At 40.2% G+C, this 19,708-nt stretch overlaps 1 protein-coding gene across 6 annotated transcripts in view; it reads left to right on the forward strand.

Annotated features, from left to right (window-relative positions):
* NELL1 (neural EGFL like 1) overlaps positions 1-19,708 on the forward strand; it is a 436,046-nt gene that overhangs the window by 186,798 nt on the left and 229,540 nt on the right. The gene's annotated exons all lie outside the window — the stretch shown is intronic.

Raw genomic sequence — 19,708 nt, forward strand, 5'->3', positions numbered from 1 at the left:
TGAAATAAACCCTTGATCCTGCATTGGATGTGTGCAGATGGATCTCTGGCAGGGTACTGGGATCTGCCAGCTTGGAAGCAGTTGGGGGCTAAGTGAATAAATACGTACATTTCAGATCTTCAAATGATGTAAATCCATGTAGCTCCATTGACTGTATTAGAGCTACAGTGTTTTACATCAGCTGAAGATCTGGCCCATGAACCTTCCAATTAGCCTAATGAGTTGCATATTGACTTTATTAATAAAAAAACCAGAACCCTACCATCCATAAGATAATCTGTTTCCCTGTTTCTGGTAGTGTCAGCTTTAAGGTAGGTTTCTATGATTAGATGAATTTATTACTGAATGCTTTATTTAGCCTAGTTGGAAAACAGCAGAAGGATTTGTATGACCCAGAATTTGCAGGTGGTTGCAAATTATATGTTACATAATTATGATGATCAGAGCTTCGCATGAGCTTTCCTTTGATTAGAAGATCTTTATGCCACTGTGCAAACCTCAAAGTAACTCAAAACCTCTGATTTTGTTATTTCTGTGCAAATTTCCTTTATAGTACCTCAAAAGTTAATGTATATACTGTTAAACTGAACCTTTTTATATAGAGTTCCAAGGTCAGACTAACAAATGGTTTTAATTTTGCATAATCTTTATGCAGCTTTTTGGATCAGAATTCAAGGCACATGAAAGGCTAAGGCAAATGTCACAATCAAAAGATTTAAAATTAATAAATTGAAAGATCTTCAGAGAAGAACTATTAAATGATTAAGGGCTAGATGAATTAATTGATGAAAGAAGAGTAAAAGCTGAATACATACAGCTTGTCTGAAAGGACAGATGGAATCTGTTTTCATGTTCTTCAGGGATATAAACACTTATCACCTGATATTGCTGTCTCTACTCAAGGAAACCTCCCAATGAATTCAAGTGTGTGGAGTCTGGATGCAAAGGAATTGTTTTGGTGGGGGGTCAAGCTGGGGATGAGACAATGAGTGATGGAAAGTTATAGAGAAAAGGAAAATTTAGACTGATTGTTGGGAAGAAATTCCCTTATGCTTAGATCATGAAATAATCTCCAAAAGGAGGGAGTGTAAATTCCATCATTTAACTCATTTAAATCTAGACTGGGGAGATCACTTGAGGGGAGCTGTAGGGAATTATCCTTCATCAACAGGATGAGACTAGGTCTTTTCCAACTTTAATTTCAGTGCTTCTGGAAAAGGCAGGATGTTCAGGGAGAGCTCAGCGTACCATGCCAATTTCACATTATTAATTTTTCCTCTGCATTTATTGAATTCAGGTAACATCGGTGCAGTCTGACATCCATGGGTATATTAGTCACAACAGTCCTTTGAACTACCAGGATTTCAAGTGGATTGTAGTAAAAAGTGCTGATACTTATATTAAATGAATTTTCTCATGGAATTAGGTTTTGAGCCATCATCTTTTAATGAAAAACAATGCCTAATTAATTAAAGTACTGCTTGCTCCCCATTAGCTTTATCCTTGAAAGATTTACATGTAGTGAGCATTTTCCAATACAGTGACTTTTCTTGAAAACTCATTAACTCACCTTCCTTTATAGTTAAATGGCCTCTGTGTTCCACAGTCTAGATACTGTGTCAGTGGCCAATTAGTATAGAAAAATTAGATGATAGACAAAGAACATAGAACATAAGAATGGCCATACGGGGTCAGACCAAAGGTCCATCTATCCCAGTATCCTGTCTTCCGACAGTGGCCAGTGCCAGGTGCCCCAGAGGGAATTAATAGAACAGGTAAATATCAAGTGATCTATTCCCCAGTCGACCATTCCGAGCTTCTGGCAAACTGAGGCTAGGGACACCATTCCTGCCCATCCTGGCTAATAGCCATTGATGGACCTATCCTCCTGGAATTTATCCAGCTCTTTTTTGAACACTGTTATAATCTTGGCCTTCACAACATCCTCAGGCAAGGAGTTCCACAGGTTGACTTTCTCTTGTGTGGAAAAAATACTTCCTTTTGTTTGTTTTAAACCTGCTGCCTATTAATTTCATTTGGTGATCCCTAGTTCTTGTATTATGAGAAGGAGCAAATAACACTTTCTTATTTACTTTCTCCATACCAGTCATGATTTTATAGACCTCTATCATATTCCCCCACGTAGTTGTCTCTTTTCTAAGCTGAAAAATCTCAGGATTGTGGTGAGGGCCAGAAAGATAAATCTTCAGTAACCCCAACATTGTTACACCTTCCTTGTCTCCCCCCAGAAGGAAAGATCCATTTAAAATAAAAATGGTCATTGCAGAAAAGAAAATATTGGGGCCATCACCAGCTTTCTCTGCTGCAGGGGAAGTGAAAGACATTCACTGTTTCTTTCATGTTTATTCCTGCTTCTCTATTGTACATCCCCTTTGGTCTTGCTGTTACCAAGTTATATTGTCACTCCACCTAGTCTGCCCACTTTGTACCCTATATTCCTACATCTGTGCATATCTGTAGTCCATTGTCTCTCCCTCCCCCTACTGGATCTCTCTCTTCAATCCAAACTCTGCCTCCCTTTCTCTGCACATCCTTCTCTGCCTCCACCTTTCTCTCCCTCCCCTACTTCTCACCAAAGTCTCCTCTTTTCCTCACTCATCATGGTTCCTCTGCCTGTACTCTGAGGTTCCTCTCTTCCTCTCCCATTGAGGGCCCTGTGTTGAGGCGGGAAGTGGAGAGATTCTTCCCCCCCCCCCATGGAAGGGCTGCTACTACAGTGCATGGAGGCAGAAGTATGGCTTTCCTAGCTCTCTTCCTAAATTGTCTTGTCTCCTCACCCTTCTGGAGGACTTTTCCTGCTGCTGCTAATAGTGAGATTTGTGCTGCTTCCCTGCCCTCAAATATTACAGCTTCTCTCCCTGGTAAGGAGAGGCAGCTGCCCTCACTGGAAGTAGCAGAGGAATAAGTCCCCTCATCCTTTGCCCACCTTTCCGCTGCCATATTGTGCTGGCTGCTTGCAGATGAGCCAGCTTGTCCAGTGTGCTGCTCTACCATGAGGTCACAGGTTGCACTTGCAGCTCAGTGGGAGGCTAGTGGGTAAGAGAGATACTATGACAGCCTTGATGCCATCTGTAGCGGCCCCAGAAAAACCCACATAGTCAAGAATGGTGTCTGTGGCAGGGACTATGTATATATCCCATTATGCATCATGACCGCAACACAGAGTAAGGGATACAGCATGCTGCTTTGCCATTCCAGGAGTATCCTAACAAAGGAACTGTGGCTAAGAACAACCAATTCCATCCCTATTCCTCCCTTGTTCCAGAGGGGTAGTAATTTACTGCTGGCTAGCATGTTGGGAAAGGTAGGCAGAGCTCACTCATTTCCTCCCCACTCAGAGTCCACCCATCTGCTCCAGATTCTTATGCCCAATTATGTGCTGGCATGGGCAAGCTAGGGATTACAAATTTTGAATCCTAGGGATTGGTTTTATATTTTCAAGGTTCATAGACTCATAGACTTAAGGCCAGAAGGGACCATTATGATCATCTAGCCTGACCTTCTGCACAATGCAGGCCACAGAATCTCACCCACCCACTCTTGTAACAAACCCCTAACCTATGTCTGAGTTATTGAAGTCCTCAAATCGTGGTTTAAAGACCTCAAGGTGCAGAGAATCCTCCAGCAAGGAGTTATTCAATAACAAAAGTCAGAAATTTAAGTTTAAAAAAAAAAGAGAGAATGAGAGGTACCTAAAGTGAAAGGGCTCACTAGTCGTAAAGACTGGAGGTGCTGGAGCCTTTATTCAGAAAGCTTGTTCCTGTGCTTTTACATGGCTTTGTAGCCATTATATGGTAGTACATTTCTGTTAAAGGAGAAGCATCCTACCTGGTCATATTGTATGGGTTACTTTATGCTACTCAGAACACCACAGCTAGGCTAGAGTAATATAAGCATGCTCTCCCTCACCCCCACCAACGCAGTAGCTTGAAATGTATCTGTGCTGAGGGAGGGAAGTTGTGCAAAATGATGAAGCTTTTTAAAAAATCTTCTTTTTGATATTGGTTTTGCTACTCACATCTCATTTAGTTGTGCACTGTGTATGCAGCTTGAATTTTTTATAGGTTATTTACAGCTATTTTAGACTTGCCAGTTAAATCAGATTATAATTTTACTACTTTTTAATAGAGGTCAGGTAAATGCATCATGGGTATACATGGAAATCTCCTACCCCCTGGTGCATAACAGAAGCTTTACATTGATTTCATAACCGTTTTCTCCAGGGACAGAAAACACCAATCTTCCATCAACATTCATCTCAGAATCAGAATGTTTTAAATAAAACTTACTGTAACTTTAGAAATTGAGAAGCAGAATTGGCCTAGTGAACTGAATATAGTGCTCAGAGCCAGGAATTGCTGAGTTCTAGTCCCATCTTTTCTGCTCACTCACTGTGTGGTCTTGAGTAAGTTACTTACCCTCTCTGTGGCTTAATTTTTCCATCTGTAAAACATTTATCAGTTGGCAAGATGAATTAAGCAGCACTTTGTCCAGTACTGTAGGCTTGATCCAAAGCCTGTTGTAGTAAATGGGAATCTTTCTGTTAACTTCAAAGCTCACTGGCTAAGGCTCTCTTGGACTAACCTGCTATCCTAATGCCTATTGGGTAGTACCAGATTTAAGAGTCCCACTGATTTCAATGGAACTGCTCAGAGAGAGCGAGGGTCTGCTATCCTTACTCACATTGAATAGTACCAAGCTTTTCTAGTAGTTTAGTTGAAATGTAGTGAGAAGTTGGTAGAGTATAGCCCAGAGTATACCCAATATTAATGTGGCTGGTAGAATTGTGCCCTATGTAACTTCTACCTAATATTGCTAATGCAATAGTAATTGAGGGCCAGAGTGATACTCTTACTCATAATGAATAGCACCGTGATGGGGCCCTGTTCCAGAACCATACTGTACTCACAAATATCAGGACACAGTCTATTTGGGAAATAAAAAACCTTCTTTTGGATGAGTCTCAGGGAGCCAACATCCAGTAGAAGTACTGATTCCTTTAATGACTTACTGTAAATGCCAGGCTCCCAGCATATCACAACCCAAATGCTTAGTTAGAAAGCCCTCCTATCAGGGAATAAAGAGTTGTTTGTTTCTGGCCACCTTCTACCAAGTTTGCCTTTTTATATTTGCTCCTAGTAATTGGGTCCAGCTGTTCCAGCTTCCTGCCCGGTCAATACCTGTGAGAGCTGCTAATCTTGTAATCCTAGGTTTCTTTTGCTTAGGCACACATGTTTTTAAAAGAAAAACTGGGACATGAGGGAGCCATGCCTCTGAAGGTGCCCTTTTGTATCCCAAAGGGTTGGTACTGTTTGTCATAAGCACCTTGCTCCATGAGTGGCCCTCCGATTTCAGTGGGCCTACTTGAGGAGAAAGGGACTATCCAACATGAGCAGGAATATCAGAACCCTGGCCCTGGTGCAGCATGTACGAGGGAAGGCATGTGTCACTGACTGGTGATGGTCATACTGGTTGCAATCGTTCAAACTCTTAGTGCTATTAGAAAAGAAGTAGCAAAGAGTTGAGAGTATCCCAATTTAATGCTTTTTAACTACAGCAAAACTTTGACTGTGTTATCGAAGAGAGAAGAATTACATTGCTAGTTCAGTTTCATAGCCAAAAGCAAAGCAATTAAAATAAAATTTCTTGCTAAGCACTGAGGCAAGAATGAAGGTGGGGGGAAAAGTCTTATATGATCATTGTTGGATAGGGTTTTTTTTCTTTGTGTTTTACAGCTCTTCTAGTTCAACTTACCTGAGGTTATGCCTAAGGTTAGTGCTGATGAGATTTGCAGAACTAAAACGCCTGTTCTAGTAACCAGTGTTATAAATCATACTCGATTACCAAATTTGCTAGGCTGAGAAATCTATCTTCTGTTTTCAGTTATGCTGATTAAGGTTATAGTTATAAGAGAAAAATGATTTTTAAAATGTGAGGACTTTTTTTGCTGACACTATTATTATTTTTGTTCATGAGAGACTAAATAAACTGTGTACCTGGATTTAAAAATACATAAACAATAAGGACTAGATTGTGTCAGAGGAACACAGCACAGAAAAAGGGGTACGGCGTGTTGCCATGTGCCATTCCACGAATGTTCCAAAGAAGGAATTGTGGTTTTAGCACCTAAAATTCCATCTGTGTCCCCTCCATCCCTTGCTGTGAGGGGTAACAATTTACTGTTGGCCAGCATGTTGATGGAGAGAGGCAAAAGCTCCATCCATTTCCCACTTCCTCCTCACTCAATCTCCTTCCACTTGTTCCAGATTCTTATTCCTGGGGCAGACATGCATGTTCTTGCCCCCTGGAGATAATGGTAGTTCTCTTTGCATGTGGAGAAGAAACAATATCTCCAAACCGTAACTACCTGAAGGCTTATAATTTACATTTTATTCAAATCTGGTTCAGGTCAGTAGTAGCTCCACTTGGTTGCTTTCTTCAGGCAGTAAAATGACCTGTGTTAAAAAAGGTGAGAATCTCAGTACCTGTTGCAGAAGGGGACTAAGAGGGAATGTATACTGCTTCAGTCAGGATTGACTCTCCTGTGAATACCTGCTGGGTTATTGGCAAATGGTGCCAGAACAAGTGCTCTGCCCCCTAGCTGCTCGGGAATCTGATGAATGTGGAACCACAAAATATGGGGCGAGTACATGAGATTAAAATCAGAGAGTCAACTGGCATTTTCAGTCAGCTGATATTCTTGCAACTTACTTTAGGAAGGTGGTGTGGCCTTTAGCTACGTTAGCAGTTATGTTTTTGTCAATTAATTAATAAACTTTGCTGTTTCATTTTGGGTTTTGGTGCAGAGCTCTTGTTGATAGATGACCGAACGGATAGATGTGAGTGATGATAGCTCTTGATGAGCGCTTGAAAAGACACAGAGAGACAATTTAGGAAACGTAAATAGTCTTGTGGAAGCCATAAATAGGAAAGATAAGACACAACAAATGTATACCAACATGAGACAATATTTTTCCATTAACTGCATGCTGTTTTACACTGCATGGATTGGTCATCAGGTGAATGAATTATTTCAGCAGCAAAGTGGTGGAGTATTAATTTTGTATGATGGCTTGCTGTTAATGTATCACATTTCTCATTTGTTATAAAGGTATACATTAGAAGTGGCTATGAGATGTAATACCAATGATTCTTCAGGGACTGCGGATATTCCTAGGTAGGGCAAAGACAAAAAATATCACAGTTTTCATCACTATTTAATTTTTCAGAGAGATACAGAGTCCTTCAAAATGCCACAGTAAAAGGTTGCCAGGGGCACAGGGATTCTAGATCAATTATATGGGTAGCCTGCAACAATTTATCATTTGAAGATAGCATCTATGTGGATTTGAAAGAGTAAGCTAGTCAATATCACAGGACGTAGATAGAAGGACACAAGGTAAGAGTGTTAAAGATAAAAATAGAGCAGCAAAGCAAAAATTGTGGGGGATGGTATAAGATAAATGCTGATGGAGCCAGGTATTTTAATGTAATTACTTTGGGTATAGCAGTGTTAGGAAAGAAATATTCATTTTGAATACAATAATCCATTGTTCATCTGGAGCCATTAGTAAAATCAGATAGACTGGAAAAGGTAAAGTATGTATTAGCTAAATGAAAATTGATATAATTATTGTAATATATCTTACTTGCTTAACTAATGTAGGTGAATGAAAGAGCTTAAAAAAATCTGAATAGGAATCCCCTAAAATCTATAAGAAATCTTTGAGAGGATTAACAGAAAATGACAAATTAGGTTGTAAAACTATTAGATAAGTCCTTCACAGCCCTTGTGAAACAGAAATCCTTATTTCATCACTGCTTATTGAGACCCAAAAAGAGAGTTTCATAAGCAATATTAAAAAAAAACAAAAAACGAAGCAAACACCACAGTGGAACTCATGTATATAATCAGTAAACCAGAGGCAATCTTTCTAGAGAACGTGGTTTGATTTGTAAGAGTGAGGTGATTATTATACAGGTTTCAAGTATCAGAGGGGTAGCCGTGTTAGTCTGGTTCTGTAGAAGTAGCAAAGAATCCTGTGGCACCTTATAGACTAACAGACGTTTTGCAGCATGAGCTTTCGTGGGTGAATACCCACTTCTTCGGATGCAAGACTTGCATCCGAAGAAGTGGGTATTCACCCACGAAAGCTCATGCTGCAAAACGTCTGTTAGTCTATAAGGTGCCACAGGATTCTTTGCTGCTTATACAGGTTTGTTTTCTAATGGGTTACAATATATTTGGGAGCAATAGTACTATACTTTTATCTCTTATAGCCAAGCATGAAGTAGCTAGTTTTAGAATGATATCTGAAACATAAAGAGCCCGTGAAAAAGAGAGATGGCAAAATAAATGGTATTAAAATGCTAAGGGAGAGTAGTCTAGTTAGATTTATTAGATATAACTCTGCCTCATTCTATTCCTGTGGTAATTTGTTGTCATGGCTGTTAGCAAGGGAAAGGCGGTTAACTTCCCTCTGTGTTCCGGACAGGCAAATTATGTTGTCCTGATGAGCACCATTTAGAAAATTGAAAAAGTCTTTATAGACTATTCACCTATTTGTTGATTTTAGTATATTAATTCATTGTAGGAGCATGAGGTACATCAGACACACTTCATCAAATTCAAGTCTTCATCCAAGAAATAGTGGAGAATAGTTTCAAAGTATTGATCTCAATCTTTAGAGCTCTCATTTGGCCAGATTCATGCTTTCTCACAGAGTTCATCTCCTTACACATCCCACTGCAGCAGCTATGAATGGTTGGGACAACACTGCCTACAGGATTAAATTTCCCAAATAGTGATCAAGATGAACCCTAGTCTTGTCATATTTAGGGATCATGATGGGTGGATGACCAGGACTGTGAGCTGGTTAGACCTCACTCCCTCCACAGTCTGGAGATTCCCAAACCTTTTTCACCTAAGGGGAGGATATGAAGGAAATTCTATGAGAGGAGCCTCACAGAGATGTCTGTCTTCTGTAGCCCTCTTCTGCAGGATGGAAAGATCCAGCAGCTTTCCTACTATGGGGTATCATTCCACATCTGATGAACTGTCAAGAATTGTCCGCTGTTGAACTTCAGCAACATTTTCTTTTCTCCTCTCCATCAGGAACTATGTCATAGGCTTTTGCCTCATGGCCTTTACCCCAAACCAACATATCCATTGGAATTTTTATTTATTTAAGAATTAGCATCCAGATGGCAAAAATTTAAATAATCCTGGTCTGTTTAAAAGGAACTGACATGTACAAATGTGGGTAGCCTAATCTTAGAACAAATATATAAGTGGAATGACAGGGAATATTACATGCACTATAGAAACATTTGTCCACCTATGGAATGCAAATATTTTGGGTCATCTTCTAAGACAGACAAACTCTGAATGGATTGTGTAATAGGGAGGTTAATAGCATTTGGGACCATTTTTAAATGATATTTTAAAAATGCATCCTATACTTTGTGCTGTTAATCTTTACTCTTCCTTTGAATCCAGCCCTTTTTCCATTATCCTGTCCTTGTCAATGATGTCAAGTGTGTTACTTTGCCTACAGATGGAGGCAGGTGCAGATAGATGGCTTCTCACTGCTTCATTACAATGCTTCCTTCTGGCCTTGGAATCTATGCGTTAAGCAGCCTTGCTATTAAATGCCTGGGTGAAACAGTGACAGCTTTGCATCCCACCAAGCTTCTTCTGTAAAGTTTTATCCAAAGAGACAGCTCCTTTGCCAAGAATGGGCTTGGTCTGCAAAGTGCCGAGAGCCCACAACTCTTATTAGGCCTGATTTGAGTTAAATCCAGTAATTCGAGAATAACTCCATTTTTTTTAGTTAATGGAATTACACTGGAGTAAGTGGAATCTGAATCAGACCCATTAGTTCAGCTGTGGCTCAGAGATGCTTGACACAGTTGAAGATGACACACCAAGTGCCCTTTGCACTCCTCTGATATTGGGGTTTATCTGTACTGGGCCAGTCCCCTGGTGTAAATGAGAGCTCTAACCTGTGGCAGCTGCCAACAGTCTGTTAAGGGTTTGTTATAACAGCTGACTATCAGAAAGGAGCCTTAGCTACTTCCCCAGTCACCGATCATGTCCTCTATAATAGTAGCCTTGAGTGGTGATGGTACAAGGAGGCAATATAGCAATCTTACGCCATCCAAAAATTCTCCACTGCAAGGGTGATTCTCTGGGTTTAAGGCTGAGTTGCTCTGGTAAAGGAGTGCATAGCGGCCAAAGCTGGCTCAGGATGGGGAACCATTTATGGAGTGGGAGTTTAGGTTATTCATTACCTTACCGGCTCATACTCAATCATTTGAGAAAATACTTCTCTCATTACCATCGCCTTTTGCAATACAACTTGTGGAGGAGGCAGTTAAACAGAGGCTTTGAAGAGAAGTCTTTACACCCACTCAAATCCACCACTTTATAACCTTTTGTGGTGTGCTATCTTCTAAACACATACTCATGGCACACTTCCAAAGAGCAATTTAAAAGAGTAAAAGGCTGAATAATGCTGAGTAAAAACAATTGGGATTTCAGTTTGGCTCTAAACACCGGTGACTTTGCTATTATTTTCAATTTAAAAAAGGATAGTCTTCATTTCTTTTAGTTAATTGCTATGATATATTTGAGCAAATGACTGTGTGTGTCCTGTTATCCAAAACCTGGATTCCCCCAATGTTTTAATTCTGCTTTTTATTCTTTTTAATCTGCTTTCTCTAAGATGAATTATCATATGTGAATTCCTGCTGCATATTTAAAAAAATAATTTATTTGTAACTGTCATAGCTACCTTATGAATAAGTTATCAACCAACCCTGAGAGCTATACTGGCAAATATATTTTTTTAAAAAATAATATTTATACGACTATGAATATTTCCCATTAATGCATTTATCACAGTTGCAGCCATTCACTTAGGTTTAAGAAAAGATTTCCTTTCTATTAATGCCTCTTCCCCTGCAAAAACCCAACATTACTTGATTTTTTTAATACTAATGCAGCAGCATTCCTACTAATTTTAATTATCTTTTACGACAGCAAGTTCAACTTATATAACCCCTTCTGCTAAGAAAGGCACTTAAAAATACAGACCCATAATAATATACCCAGCTGTACCAAGCTAATGATGAGACATGAAGGGAAAAATGAGGGTGTCTTCAATCATGATTTAAAAAGTGGCACTGTTCCTGATATCCTCAGGCAGGGAATTCTAAAAAGGGATTATGCTAAATGTAGGTACCAGGGTGATGGGATTTTGGGGGAATGGTGAGACAAATGACCTTAGCTGACACATGCTGGGTACAAGGGGGTGACCGGATTAATTGAGGCTCAGGTTGTGAAGAGCTTTTCAGGTTTAAAAAAAATCAGTGTAGCATAACTAGACTGATAATTAGTGCATCTGAGCTTGAACTGAAGTTGTGAGAACATTAACAAGAGAGCAGGGATGTGGAGAATTGAGCACGTGCTGTACCCTATATTCCGAAGGTGATAAAAGGCCAAATTCACCTTGTCAGAGCACATGTCACCATGTCAGAGCACATTTTAGCAAGCAGACGCCCTGTAAGAATGGCTGCTTGCTGGACTGTTCCCAAATGTAATAGAGAAAATAAGCACTTTAGGAATATCAGAAGTCCTTAGACGGAAGACAACTGATCATCTGCAAAAGCGTGCCAGTGAGTACCTGTGCTTAATGTAGCCAATAGGTAAAAAAAAAAAATTCAATCTCAACAGCATTAAAATGACCATTTATACTTTCAAAACAACTGTAACAAAACACCCTTTTCTCCAGTAGAGAGAAACTGTTTATATTTACATGGCTGGAAAGGGGAGGAACATGCAGATCTGGTGAATCAAACCTCTAATTAATATCAGTTCTTCAGCCTAAGCTATTTTTTATTTTGATTTTTCAATGGGTGTAAAAGGGGACGATGTGGCCTGTATGATAGAGAATACTGTGCCTGCCTGAGGCACCCTGGCCTCTAGACGCTCCCATGTCTATGGGATGCTTCCACACAGCTCATGCCACATGGCTTTCCAGCCTCAGTTTAGTCTTAACGGGAGTTGGAATTGGGAAGATTACAACGTCCATATGATCATGTGCAGCTAAAATTAAAGGAGTTTCCGGACAGTTTCCAAAGGAACAACCACTGGGAGAACGTAGGTTAAATAATTAAATCATTCATTTTTCTTATCCAGGGCCAAATCCAGAGGTGAGTCTAAGTAGGTGTATTTTACACATAAGTATTATAATTTATTATTTATGTTACAGTGGCTTTTAGGAACCTCAATCGCTATGCTAGTGCCTGCCCGCTGGGGAGTCTATATGTCAGACAAGAGCTAACATCTAAGAGGGAGAGGGAGGATAATTTAATTCACATTTATTTCATCCTTCTCAAGAAGTATGTTATTCTAGCTAAGGCCTAGCCTACCCATGAAACTTTTACCAGTAAAACTAGTTTAGGTAGGGGTGTGATTTTTTTTTTAAATCAGTATAATTATACTGGAAAAAATCCTAGTGGATTTATGGATGTATGTATGTAGTTATGCTGCTATATGGCTAAATGGATATAGTTATATTGCTATAAAGGTGACTTATTCCTCTGCTGGTACAGAAATGGCTATATAGGTATTAAAGCACTTTTGTACGGATATAGCTGCACCCACCTGAAGGGATTATGCTGCGTTGATTATGCTGGTATAGTTAGAGAAGTACAACTTTCTAAAGTAGGCAAGTATCTAGAGTCCCTTTAGATTCTTTCAAGGCTTTTGTATCATTCATTTATTTATTATGTTTTATTTTTGTCACAGTCTGTGGCGAGTAGCCATTTGGAGCATCCAAATAGAGACTGACAGAATGCTAGTAGAAATAAGTAGGTTTTGAGGCAGAATTTGAAGATGAAAGGCTGTGGAGAAATGAGTCTCTCTCAGGCATGGGGTGCAGTGGATCTGTGTGAAAAGAACGCACAGTTGTGAGAGAAGGAGACTAACGGCGCTGAAATCAAGTGAAACTGGCAGAGGATGGAGTGACTAGGAACAGTTAGAAATGAGAGGCAAGATATAAGAAGGGCCGAGTGATCGAGAACATTGAAGATGAGGAGTGAATATGATAAGAAGCCAGTGGAGCAAGAATACTCTGATATCTGGGGTGGGGTTTTTAAGGTTGTTTGGGACTCCAGGATACCTCTGATGTTCCATTATTTAGAATATTTTACTTTTGTGGTATCACCAAGCTTTCAGCATACATTAAGATCTGCTGTGGGCCTTTCAGGAGCTTACCAGTGAGACTGTTAGTCCTGCTGGCAGAAAAAAGTCCTAGGTCATTTAGACGGGAGATTAACATGAGTGTGGACAAGGGCAAGGTCAGCATATGTCTTATAAACAACCCATACCCCTTTTTCATGTTCCACATAACAGGCAGCATCCATTGCTAGTGGCAGGTGTCAGAGAAGAGAAATTTTGGAGTTGGGAAGAGGAGTTGTGGGATGTGCTCCCCTTCAAAGTGTTTGCAGTTTAAGATGAAATTTGGCACAATGTGATCCCAAATAAGAAAGCAAATAGGTTTTGAGAGGATTTTTTTTAATGGCAGCATTTGATTCTGAAATTAAGCCTGGCAAGTAGAAAGATCCTGCATGGATTTCCAAAGATATTGCTTATTGTTGTGCTGGAACACTTTTTATTTTATTTATTTATTTTGGTAAATAAATGTTACTGCCTTCCATTAGATAAGCACTGGAATCTCAAACAACTAGTGATGATGTTAACCCTGTCTAAGAAGGTTATTTTAAAATGCATGCAATTACCAGTGGGTCATTTGAATTGTTTTGCCTGCAAGGTTATTCTGACAGGCTGCATATTTGTATTACACCTAGCAGCCTCAAAGATAGGGGTAAAAAAACCCACATTATTTCATTAGGGAACCAGGCATCGAAAAAGGAAGATCTGGACAGTCTTTTTTTTTTTTTAATTGCTAATGTTTTTACAATATGATGGGGCAGTCTGAGCAATCAGGTGGAAGACTCACCTCAATGATTAGACTGTTGATGGGAGCTGGTCTGCATATCAATATATACAGAGGGTCATATTCTGTATCTGCTTACTTAGGTGCGTATAGGATTAACACAGTGAAAATAATTAGTCAAATTCATCCCTAGGGAAAATAGACACAACTCCCTTTGCAGTAACAGGAGTTGCACTCATTTATTAAAAGCAGCAAAGAGTCCTGTGGCACCTTATAGACTAACAGACGTTTTGCAGCATGAGCTTTCGTGGGTGAATACCCACTTCTTCACTTGCATCTGAAGAAGTGGGTATTCACCCACGAAAGCTCATGCTGCAAAATGTCTGTTAGTCTATAAGGTGCCACAGGACTCTTTGCTGCTTCTACAGAACCAGACTAACACGGCTACCCCTCTGATCATTTATTAAAGATGAAGTTGGCTTGATATGACTCAAAGCAGCAGAGAAGCTGAACAAAGTACATCACTGTAAGCTGTGTATAATATATATTTGTGGCAATATGTCTCCACAGTGGAACTCTGAGAGGGGAAGTGGGTTCATTCACTGTAAAGATCCACATGGCCAAACCACATGTAGGAGAGGAGCAGCTGGCTACATGAGCTAATTTGCATTAGGCACTACCATGGCTATTTGGGTTCCATAGCTCCACAACACATTGGGGCTGAGGATTCATTCCTAGAGTCCCACTATGTTTCAGCACATCTGCAGGTGAGGAAAAACTCTTTTAGAGCAAGTGTTGCTTTTTCCAGTGTACAGCTAATATTGTTTTAGAGCTAGAAATGTGCTGGGGTACATACTCAATATGTTAATTTATCTTGCTTTCTTTCATCTTGGAGCAGGCTTGGTTTTTCAGGGCTTACTTCTGAATTCATTTGCCTTTCCTATTATATGGCATACTTACCTAAAATGGCTTTCCCTCAACTTTTAACTGAATTGAATGTGTTTACCTGATGTACATTTAATAACTCAGTAGTATTAAAATGTGTATATATATTTAATTATTTTTATAGTAATAACATTTCATTTCCCTTGACCCTCTAATTTTCTCCTGACTCCTTGCCCCCCCCCAGATGTTGATGTCAAGGAGGGCTGCACAAGGATAAAGTCATTCATGGTGATATTTTCCAGCATTTAAAAAAAATTAGGAATGATTAGACAGCAACTCTTCAACACTGACACTGATAGGGGACTGTGCTATGCTGACCACCTGGAAAATAGAGGGCCAGATCCTCTGCTGGTGTAAATTAAGGCAGCCCCAGAGAGGTCAATGGATCTATGCTGATTTGCACCAGACAGGGATCTGCCCCAGAGTAGTGCTTCTCTTTCCATTTTTATTATTAACATCACCTTTCTGAGTACATGAATCCTATTTTAGAGACAGAGGAACTATGAATCCTATGTGGGCTGCTATATTGTCCTGAGCATTGCACTAAGGAGCAATACCCTAGTTCTCCTTACGAAACCAAACTATACCCTATAATTCAGTGATCCTCACTGAAAACCTCTAGCCCAAATGTGTCTTTGTTATTATAGAGAACCAGCTTATGCAGATGGAAGTTGGTGATATGTGAAGGATCATTATGCTGTGTCAAGTTTCATTTTAAAGACCATATGTAGACCTTTTTAAAAGGAAAACAAACTACTTCACCAGCCTAGAGAGAAACATAAATAATGTATTTTTTATCACCTCAAAAGACCACCAGAAGATGAGCTCTGATATTTCAAATACGACAAGCAATCTATACGCATGAATCACAATGAGTTCTATTACACCCATGCTGATGCATACCACTGTGTGGTTTATGGATGCTACTCTAACAATGATAAGTAAAACACCAAAGCTTTTTGTCATGAATATCTAGTCCTACACAAGACTCTGCCAAAAATTGTGGGCTAAGTAAATGGCCCTACCACTACTCCTCAGACTTTGTCCCCACTGTTGCCAACTTGTGACTTCTGATCACTACCCCCTGAAAAAGCAACAGGCTTAAAAGTACTACAAGGGCAGTGGAGAATATAAAGAACTGAAAGTTGTAGTCCATTTTTTTTCTAGTGGTTATTAATTATTTTTGATTTCCAATTAATTCTCATTTAAAGATCTGGGGGATTGTGGAGTTCTAGTCTCTGAATCAGGCACAACAGAACCAAGGTTATTAAGGTCAGTATCTGGTTGGGGAACCCATTGCACAATGAAGTAAAGGTTTAACAACTTTTATTAACACAATTAGTAAAGACACAAAAGCTCCAAACCTCATAAAAAGATAGCAAAAATGCAGCATTAAGGTGATGTCTCATACCATTCCTCATGTATGTACTTGTATACTTACATACTGACACCCTTCTTTGGGGATCTGGTGCCAAGAGACTAAGAAACTGCTCTGTCCTTGGCATGCCAAATGATGGTCCAGGTCCAGATCAGTTGATGACAACTTCCTGGTACAAGTGCTGGGGGAACTGACTAGGGGCTGTGCTCCTCTTGACCTGCTGCTTACAAACCGAGAAGAAGGTGATCAGGAATGGTCAACATGGATTCACCAAGGGCAAGTCATGCCTGACCAACCTGATTGCCTTCTATGATGAGATAACTGGCACTGTGGATATGGGGAAAGCAGTGGATGTGATATATCTTGACTTTAGCAAAGCTTTTGATATGGTCTCCCACAGTATTCTTGCCAGCAAGTTAAAGAAGTATGGATTGGATGGATGGACTATAAGGTGGATAGAAAGCTGGCTAGATTGTCGGGTTCAACGGGTAGTGATCAATGGCTCGATGTCTAGTTGGCAGCCGGTATCAAGCGGAGTGCCCCAGGGGTCGGTCCTGGGGTCGGTTTTGTTCAACATCTTTATTAATGATCTGGATGATGGGATTAATTGCACTCTCAGTAAGTTCACAGATGACGCTACGCTGGGGGGAGAGGTAGAGAGGTTACCTAGGGAGGTGGTGGAAAATCCCTCCTTAGAGGTTGTGAAGGCCTGGCTTGACAAAGCCCTGGCTGGGATGATTTATTGGGTTTTGGTCCTGCTTTGAGCAGGGGATTGAACTAGATGACCTCCTGAGGTGTCTTCCAATGCTAATATTCTATGAGTCTATTATCCTGTGGCCCACTCCCCCATCTTAGATGATGGTCTGGCCTATTATAGGGCCTAGAGCCTATCAAGAACATTAATTGCAAATGTCTATCCTCCCTTGTCCATATCTAACTTCCTCACCCTAATAATGTTGGAGTTTCTCTATCCTATAGATGAGTATATTAATAATGTCAACTAATTATCATATACATCAATTTGTTACCGAGGAAAGTTCATGGTTAAGCATTTGCCAACATTTTATCCTAAAATATCCAAGCCTAGCATCAGTTCAGTGTTCTTATGATTACTTGGTATCATCATGCACAAACTCCCCACTTAAGCTGTCCCCTGTTCCCCAACACTCAGGGTAACTGTTGGGCCATTTACCACAGAAGTTCAGTGGCCTCAAAGTTTTATGCTAACTGTTTAGTTAGTGTCTTATGAGATACAGGCCTGACTAAAATAAAATGCTAAAGCTAGCTTTATGGGCTACAAGGGGCAATATGGAATGTAAGAGGAAAAGGCACAAAATGAGATTGAGGATGGGCCTATGTGAGTGGCAAAAGAGGGGAGAGGGCTTCGTCTCACTCATTACACCTCTTTTCCCACGCCCAGGCCCAGACTCAGACGTAGTCTTTTCACTACCTGAACATAAGGACTGCTGCTGCAAACTAGTAATCAAATCGACTTTTGAAGTTCTTAGTCTCCTTTATGAGTTTTAATAGGCTCAATGTGCCACATAGATATTTTTCTTGGGGTTGTAAATTTCCTTTTAACCACTGGTAACTTGGAAGCAGCCTAATTTATTTATTTCTTGGGGGGGATTGTTAGTATTTTTCTTATAGTGAATCAAAATGACAATTAATTTCTCCATCAACATTTTCCAATACCCCCATTTTTATTTTTTTGGGTCATTGTTCAAAGACTTCCTTAATGAAGGTAAAGACAAGTATGGGGGTAATTTTCAGGTGAATTGGTTTCTGTTTTGATGTTCTTGTGTTTTTTCAGGCATCTTTCTCTTCCCTCTTATGCCAGTAGACATGTAAGAGCAAAATCCCTCAAAGCTAGGAGCCAAAAGCCTGTTTAAAAAAAAAGGTGGCAAGTCCCCGGTGTAGGTCTCAGGTGGCCCTAGCATGCACTGGTGTGATAAGTAGACGTGGGGGGATTTTTCTTGGCATTTGCCTTTTGTATCCTGCTGCTTTAGACATTTTTATACATTTTATCAAGAGGCTCAGCACTAGAAACAAGAAGAATGAGGATAGCTGGCTAGCTCAAGGTGTTTGTAAGGGGATGTGAAGTCCTTTGCTTCCAGGCCATCATTTCAAATTCAGCCCAGGTTGGTAGTGATAAAAAATCAGTACCAACTAACAGCTGTTTGGTGGCCAAATGATTTAGTTAGTGGTCCCAGTCTAGTTCCTCGTGGACAGCTGTCCAATAGCATAGAAACCATGAGCACAATTGCCATGTTTGTTGCAACTCACAGCACAAAGCCTAGGGACTGTATCAGCATGGAAACAGAACTGCTTTTTCACCCTTACAGGTTCCTGCAGACCAGAGCTGTGGCATGTGGTAGGAGGGCTCTGGGGAAGCATGCAGTGCTGCTGTCTGATCTGTACCTATACAGTGGAGATAAAAAGAGACTTCAGTCTCCAGTGCTGCTGTCAATTCAGTTTCTTGGGCATGGACATTCAATAAAATAACTTGTAAGGAGAATGTAATAAGAAAAAATGGGTCTGAGTCTCCTTTCACTTACAGTGACATAGATAAATCAAGAGTAAATCTTCTGAAGTCAATAGAGTTGCTTCATAGAAAACTGGTGTTAGTGAGAGAAAAATCAGTCCCAATCAGAAAAAAAAGCTGTTCAGTCCTAAAGTAGAAGTAGCTTATATTTTGGGGGAAAAGATTGCCTCTAAGTGAGCTCTACAATATTTAGTTAATGGCAGTTTTAGTCCCCCTTCTCAGGCAACAAAAATTGTTTTGAGTTGTGGCCTTGCAAGAGATACTGTGATCCACTAATAACAAACAGGGTTGCAGGGCCAGGTCCTGGGCCCTGCTAAATCTGCTTTGTCCCACTGGGATGACGCAAAGCAGATAAAAAGCTGGTTTAAGTGGCCATGTGAGATTCCTAGTTGTATAGGAGGATTCTTCAGTGGCACAGAGCTGAAGTAACTGGCCCAGTTCTACCTACCTTCTTGTAGTCCACAGCGTAGGGCTGTGTCAAGGGAATGGAGACATGACCTGAAGTGCGGTTGTGCTATAGTGATCCTAGGCTCCTGGAAGGACCCCTTGGTAGCTGTTACAGCTTGTGCAAATTATGAACTTGCAAAATCAGAGCACCTTTTTGCTGCATAACAAACACTGCTATTTCATATCTGTCCAGCGCTGCTCCTGACTGATACACAAAGTATCATTGTATGTGGAGCTACTGCGTCTTCATATTCTAGCCTCTTTATGGGGGCAGAATTAAAGTTGTCTGGGTGTATTGTTTGGGAAGCAGTACCTGAACTATTCATCTCCTGATTTCTTTTAGTTTGTGATTATTTTTGTTGTAATGCTAACATCGTCTAAGAAAATTATGGGGGAGGACATTAATTC

This window comes from Mauremys mutica, chromosome 4 (genome assembly GCF_020497125.1).
Source record: "Mauremys mutica isolate MM-2020 ecotype Southern chromosome 4, ASM2049712v1, whole genome shotgun sequence".
Lineage (NCBI taxonomy): Eukaryota > Metazoa > Chordata > Testudines > Geoemydidae > Mauremys > Mauremys mutica.